The sequence below is a fragment of the Triticum dicoccoides genome, chromosome 4B, assembly GCF_002162155.2.
Source record: "Triticum dicoccoides isolate Atlit2015 ecotype Zavitan chromosome 4B, WEW_v2.0, whole genome shotgun sequence".
Classification (NCBI taxonomy): Eukaryota; Viridiplantae; Streptophyta; class Magnoliopsida; order Poales; family Poaceae; genus Triticum; species Triticum dicoccoides.
Window position 1 is genome coordinate 582468855 of NC_041387.1, and position 7204 is coordinate 582476058.

At 42.9% G+C, this 7204-nt stretch overlaps 1 long non-coding RNA gene across 9 annotated transcripts; it reads left to right on the forward strand.

Annotated features, from left to right (window-relative positions):
- The first annotated feature begins 6 nt into the window (after positions 1–6).
- LOC119291572 lies at positions 7–6935 on the forward strand. Of its 9 annotated transcripts, XR_005142525.1 has the most exons (10): positions 7–536; positions 1471–1563; positions 1948–2043; positions 2521–2660; positions 3243–3469; positions 4156–4244; positions 4371–4444; positions 6273–6365; positions 6476–6527; positions 6606–6935. It is a non-coding gene; the product is annotated as an uncharacterized LOC119291572 (long non-coding RNA). The 9 variants fall into 9 exon arrangements; XR_005142522.1 differs by having other exon boundaries at positions 6273–6527; positions 6603–6935; XR_005142520.1 differs by having other exon boundaries at positions 6273–6527.
- Positions 6936–7204: the final 269 nt, after the last annotated feature.

Genomic DNA, 7204 nt, shown 5'->3' on the forward strand with positions numbered 1-7204 from the left:
CCTTCCCAGCCGCTCGCCCCGCCGCATCGCCGCCTCCTCCTCCTGCGGTCGCTCATCCCTCCTCCTCCACCCAATCCCTAACCCTAGCAGCTCCCGCCGTCGCCGCCGTCTACTTCGCCCAGCCTGCCAGACCGCCTCTGTCCACTTCCCCAGTGTCGTCGCGGTCGTCCTCACCTGCACACGGCAAGAGGAGCGGCCCCACCCTCTCCTCTCCTCCTTCCCTCATCACGAGCCATGACAGGGAGGGCCACCGTGGCCGGGCAGGTCAGGCGGCGCGTCCAGATCACCGAGGAGCCGCCCGCAAGGTCGGCCATGGCGCAACCGAGCAGAGCAGGTGAGGAGGGAGACGCCGGTTCCTCTTTCCCGCTGCTTGCTTCGTCGCCGGCGCGGCTCCGATGGACTCTCGTGGCTCCTCTCTGTCTCCTTCCTCGCCCCCACACGCGGCTCCACTTCCCGCTGGCCATGGGGCTGGCCGGCAGCAGCGCCTCCCTCCCTGCCGCTGCCAGTCCCGGCGCCGCCGACGGGTCCATAGGCAGGTAGCCCCACCACTCCTTCCTCCTCCCCCTTCCTTCACCGCGCCCTCCCTTGTTGCATCCTCTATCCGTTTAATTTCTGTTTTCCTGACTCTTGTGTCGGACGAGTGGTTGATGTGGTAGATTGGGTGCGACTATTTCTGGATGAGTAGTAGTTGCCGCGTGATTTTCCCCGTGCGTGTTCGAGTTCACATCTGATGGGATTTTGCCTGATAGGTGCCTGTGGTAATGCTTGCAGGGGAAATATTGGTAACTCGTAGTTTGCCTTTTTTCAGATGAGCTAATGTACTGCATGTTAGCAGCACTGAAAAATGTTACACTGACGATATATATTTAATCTGCACTGCCTTGACCTGAAATCATCAAAGCTTATAGCAGTAGCGTGCAGTTTGAGAGCAGCAGGAGCTTCGCCTTGGTTGTACTGCCCAGATTGGTTGACACATTGGTTAATTGTCCATGTGTACAATCATGTTGATTGTGGAGCAGTAAGGAACATCAGGGAATTTTTATGACCTGGACTTATCATGTGTGAATAAAATTAGGAACAGTACAATACACGTTCTTCAGGCCTTGTTGATGAACATAATTACCAAAAAAGTTGATACACATGTTGATCTGTAGGTTTATTCGTACAGGGTACTCTTGTGAGTATTTTCCATTTTGAAATTGAAAATAAGCTGTCAAAATTGAAATAAATTGGAGTACTGAAGATCTTCTTGTACTGCCATTTTTTTGAACTGAGCAGCAAAAGAAATAGTTGCCAATCAGTTAGTAGCATAATTATTGACAGGGAGTATTTAGGACAATCCATGAGGTAGCATAATTATTGATATTAGCTCCATCTATTTTTTGTTTACATGTAATTGCAATGTGCTCTTTTCGAGCTTCACTGTTCAGGATTTTATCATTGGTTATGTTTTTGTGTGGCTTGGCACAGGCGTCGTTCTTGGTGGTTGAGCCGCTGATGCAGAAGATTCATGGAGAGATTTGTTGGGTGGACGCCGACATCCTTGCCGTCGTCCGGTTGCAGGTTCAGTCTTGCGATCTCATGTTCCATTTGGTTCGCAATATCTATACTCTTTGCATTAGTACTGGTTAAATATGGCCAAACTAATGTGTGAAAAGGTGCTTGAACCTTCTATATTAAAAACTTTTAGATTTATTCAGCAGTAACATACAAGCGGTGGCTGACCCTATTCTATGTTGCTAGCTTTAGAAAATTGCGGAAACTACCCGTCCTCCTGTTTTCAACTGAATATAGTTCAAATATATTTGCTTCTGTTTCCAATGGTTCTAAACACGTTCCTTAGTTTCTATGAGCAAATGAAGAAGATAACATTTGTTTGTTCTTTGGAATGAAGGAATTTACATAGGTTATTACAGTAAATGCTTACTTTTTTCTCCCCATGACCAGGGTAGTTCTTACAAAAAGAGGCAAGCTGAAGAGGAAGGTTGCAAGAAGGAGAGCAACTGTGCATTGTTATGATTGCCTCTTCCTCCTGTTGCTAAGGTAAGATATACGCATACAATACACTCACGTGATTGTTTCAAAGGGATTCTAGAATTTTTCCTCAAAGTGATTCTAGAATTTTTCCTCAAAGTGATACTATTTGCATATTGAAGTTATCCCTCCACAATCCATTTCGTTGTACTTCCTCCAGAAAGATAATATGATCTCCATAGAGGATTGCACAGTAGAGTTTTTTATGTTCTCTTTATTAAAATATTTAAGGCTCCAAGCTTCAGAGAATCAAACTCAGGTTCACTATACCATTTTTCATATGCTTATGCTTGAATTGGAGGTGAAGTCTCAGTGTATCAAACCACATAGTGAAACACATATACACATACGACTATACAAGGAAGTGTAAAGAGGTGTGAATGAATAGCATCGGTTATGTGTGTTAGGAATGTGCTCTATTATTTTTGCAAGAAGAAACTTGCTCTAAGCTCTGTGTGATCAATTTTAAGTGTTTCTGCTATACAGTGTCACAAGCAAAAGGACCAAGTGCGGGCGGGTGAGCATCAGGAGTCCAGTTGATTGGCTTCGACCTTTGAGTTGTTGCTGGCTAGCAGTGCCACTTCTGAGCGTCTCCTCACCCCTCACTCATGTGGCCCCTTCAACTAGTAAGATCCCCCCCCCTCTCTCTCTCAAGACTTTGCTGATTAAATATTTAATAACAAATACATACCATACATTGAGCAAGATTTGGTTGCCTGAAAAAGGAAAAATACGTCTCTTTGTGTAATTGTGGTAATCAATTTTAATCTTTCTTGCTTTTACCTTAGTCTTGCTCAATATGGTCTTATACTTTGAAAGTTCTAATCTGGTTAACATTAAGCTTTTGAAGTTTTAGTTATACCTGTGTTGATAGTCATTAGAAGACAACTAAACAACAAAAGGTTAGAGTTCAACTTCAGTTATGTATCAAATTATTTATTTCATTGAGATGTCTGAGATTTAAATTAGAAGAAATTTTATTAGCTTTGCCATGTGGCTACAAAATCCCCTCGCTATTGTTTGATCTTGACAATCTCTGAACCTGTTATATTCTGTAACTTTGGAGAACATGCTGGACATTCACTGTTGCTTGAGATATATTAATCTGTTCTATTTGAGATATATGGGTCATTGGATAAGTAGGATCCTCTATACCGAAGTGAACATGTTAGAAGTATTTAGTAGCTCTCCTCTGCTTTTTTCTGCAGGTGGCACTTTTGCTTGTGTCTTGTTATCTTTTCGAAATGGTGAAGCTGACAATGATAGCCTGTATCACTGATGGCCTTTCATTTGCGGAGTGCTTAGATGGTGGTTATGTTAAGGATGTTGTCTTCTAAAAGCAGCAAGCAAAATTGTTGTTCAAAAACATATATAAAGGCCAACATGAATCATCAAGACTGTCAACTGAGACTGGACCATACCATTCCAGGTTAAGGTATGTATTTACATTACATGATACATTTTTTGCTTTCAGCAAGATGAGGATAATGTGACTGTTTGTGTGCGTGCGTGCTATATGATACATTTTCGCTTTCATCAAGATGAGGATACTGTTACTATTTGTGTGTGTGCATGCTATATGATATATTTTCGCTTTCATCAAGTTGATGATACTGTGACTAATTGTGTGGGTGCTTTAGTGGTTCTAGGTTATTGTAGTAGTATAACTAGGCTTGGTTTACACAAAATCCAAATAGAATTTAGTTTGGAGCTGGTCAAGACGTGGTGTAGTATTATAACCTATTAATTTGGTTGGACTGGTCAAGTGTTCTATCAATTCTTGCTGCAGTATTCGTTCTGTAGTATGTACTAGCTGTTAGACAAGATAACTGTTTAGCCCCTGATTTCTTAGCTACTGGTTGGTCATGTGAAGCTACATCCTTGCTTTGTTTGGTTAAGATGCTTCCTGAAACAGTAGTAGAAAAAAGTAAAATGAGCATATGTACGTGAGCCTGTATCATTTGACTGGAAAGCAAAAAAAAAAGTTGCCTGAGTGGGCATACAGTTCTGCTTAGTAGGCATTCAGTTCTTCTTAGTAGGCATTGATAAAGTACTGAGCTGTTGATATTAGAGCTCAGTCTTGGCGTCCCTAAGATATATGAAAGTCGTCCGTCGTTGCAGGGGCGTATGGCGGTGAGGAAGCGGCGGCGCGCGCCTACAACCTGGCGGCATTGAAGTACTGGGGCCATGACACCATCCTCGACTTCCTGGTACCGCTTCCAAGCTACTCCTCAGTGTGTTGATATTATTCATTGACGCGGAGGCATGCCTAGGACTTGCACAATGCAAGCACACGTACCTGACTTCTTAATTGGATTTTGACGAACCTTTTGCAGCTGTCTAGCTACGACCAAGAGTTGAAGGAAATGGAGGAGCAATCCAGGGAAGAGTACATTGGTTCGCTCCGGAGGTACACAAATAACTGCAAATTTTGACAAGTAAATTTTTTCAGTTAATTGTGCTGATTATGAAATACCAATTAAAAGTTATTTTTCTTGCTATAGGGTTACTAAATGAGTAGCAGTAATATCCATGGCGGAGATGATATCCATATTTTATTGTGTTGCTACTACTTTCCTTCATTTTTCTATCCTGCATTTCCAATATACATCATACATAATACATTTCCAGTCTCTAAATCGATAGACAGGAAAAAATAGCTAAACATGGTTGTGAAGTTTTGGCTGGTTTTTGGACTGAAGACATATAACATCTGTTGTAGCTCTAAATGCACACTGTTCTCTTTCCTTGGCAATGTTTGCAGAATATATATATATATTGTAGAGACAGTAATATTTGTGCCTTGTGAGAATAGGTCTGCTGTCAAGTGACATCATGCAACATAGATTTAGAACGAAGAGTAAGATATGTTTCTATACAGCGACTACTGGATCGATAGTACAAAATAAATAGCGTGAATGGATTTAGCATTAAGATACGAAAATTCTAAAGCTACCCTTCTTGTGGATCGACTGATAAATCCATGTATAATATTTTGAGAAAGAGTTAAATCAGTATATGCTGTTTGAGTGCCTTTTAATTAAGATACTAGACTATGTTGGTACACATATATTTGGATGCTTGTGATTGGCTGGAAAGAGCTGAAACTTGGATTTGTTGTTGGACTAAACTGAGTAGTCATAGCCTTTTGGTTGATGCTTCAGTATACCAAAAAACTTGCTATTTTTCATGTTCTTGTACGTGATGGGTTCAATGTTTTCGAGTCGATGAGTCGACGGGTCGCTCGGGGAGGACGACTCTAGACTAGTCGTGACTAGTCTAGACTCACGGTCGATGAGTCGACATGGCGATGAGTCGACATGAGTTAAGCAGCAGGCAGTCAGGGGAGGAGCACAAGTGCACAGCAGCAGCAGCAACCAGGGGAGGAGGGGAGGAGCACACCACCAGCAGCAGTAACCAGGGCCAACTGAGAGATGGGCCACTAGTTATGCACTTCCCTGTGGCCCAAAAGCCCATCTAGTAGCTATATACTCCTCCCGTGACCTAATCCACCATCCACACTCCCTCCTCCCTCACCACAGCCGCCACACATTCGCTGCCACTCTTGCCACCAGTCCACCACTCCTCCTCCCAGCGATGGATCTCTCAACTCCCCCGCAGCAGCTCTCTTGCCACCGCTCCTCCTCCCAGCCCGCTCCTCTTGCCGCTTCAGCTTCAGCAGCAGCAGCAGCAGCGCGGCGGCAAGGGCGCAGCAGCAGCAGCGAGGCAGCACAGCAGCAGCATCAGCAGCACGGCGGCGGGAGAGTGCTCCGGATCCAGCGCTGCCTCGAGTCGTTCGACCCCAAAACCGCGACTAGTCGTGACTAGTCGAGACTAGTCGCGCGAGTCACTCGACTCATCCCAGGAGTCGAGTCGAGAAGCTGAGTCGGCTCTGGAACTGCGACTCGTCGACTAGTCGACGACTAGTCGAGCGACTCGAAATCCATGGATGGGTTTAGGACACAAACAATTATTATTTTTATTTACGAAAAACTTGTGCTTCAAGATTACAGTATGTTGAATGCCTTTCGTGCTTGGTTAAAATATAAGTACTGCTTATATATGATTTCAATTCAGCTTGACCAATTTTCTTTGCTCTGCTTTTTCCCTCCCTCTCCACTGAATATGACCATGTTCAAAATAAAATGCGCATTAACACTTATGAGAGTAACCGATATTTTATTTTTGTTGGAAGTGTTCTCTCTAGGTCTGCGTTGATCCCACTCTCTTGCATTCAGGTAAGCGCCGCCATAAACGCCAACGTGCCAAAAAGACAAGGGGCCGAGCTCCATGTAGCGAACCATGTCTTTGTGAGAGGACCGTAATAAGAGGTAGCATGCTGGCTTTATGCCATTGTTCAATACTTTGCATATTAAATGAACTCTTACACCATTTTTTAATAGATTGTTCTTCGCATGTTAAACTCCACTCTTACGCATAGGACCAATATGCTGCAAACTATGGGGCAAACCATCGCTCACTATCAACAAGCGGTCAATTAAAAGAACATAATCGTATTATCCATGATTTTTTTCTATGGCTTGATTGGTTAAACTAAAAACTCACAGCAGGTTCATGTGACGTGCCATGTGAGAAGTTGAACGACAAGACAGTCAAGTGAAGTTATCAAATAGTATGCTTTAGTTGAACTGTATAGGTTCCTTATCTCTCACTGGCGCTCTGGCTTGATTTTGTTGTCTAACTCTACTCTCTGTATCTAACTTAATTTGAATTGATCGTCCTGCCTTAGCTTTGGAACAAAGAAATGTTTCCCTTTTATTATGAGCCTCCACGTCATTTGTTCTACTGATTAAATATTTCCTACTCACCTTGCTTTTGGTATACCCAACATTGTTCTTGATTTACTTTTGGAACAAAATATATATTCATGAGCTTCCATATCAACTGTTTTACTGAATAAATATATCATGCTTGCCTTTCTTTTGGTATATCTAATTGCTTTGCCCTTTGGCATATATAACTTTGCCAAAATTGTACGTACTGGACTTGGTTATCCTGCCTTTTTTATGATACATTCTTGATGTAGTGAGATAGTACATCCTGACCAATCTATGTAATTCCCTTTGGGAATACTAAGCACTTTGATTAAATGCTAGGACAATGCGAATACACGATGAGCCAGGCGCCCCGCGCGGATATTATAACTGCT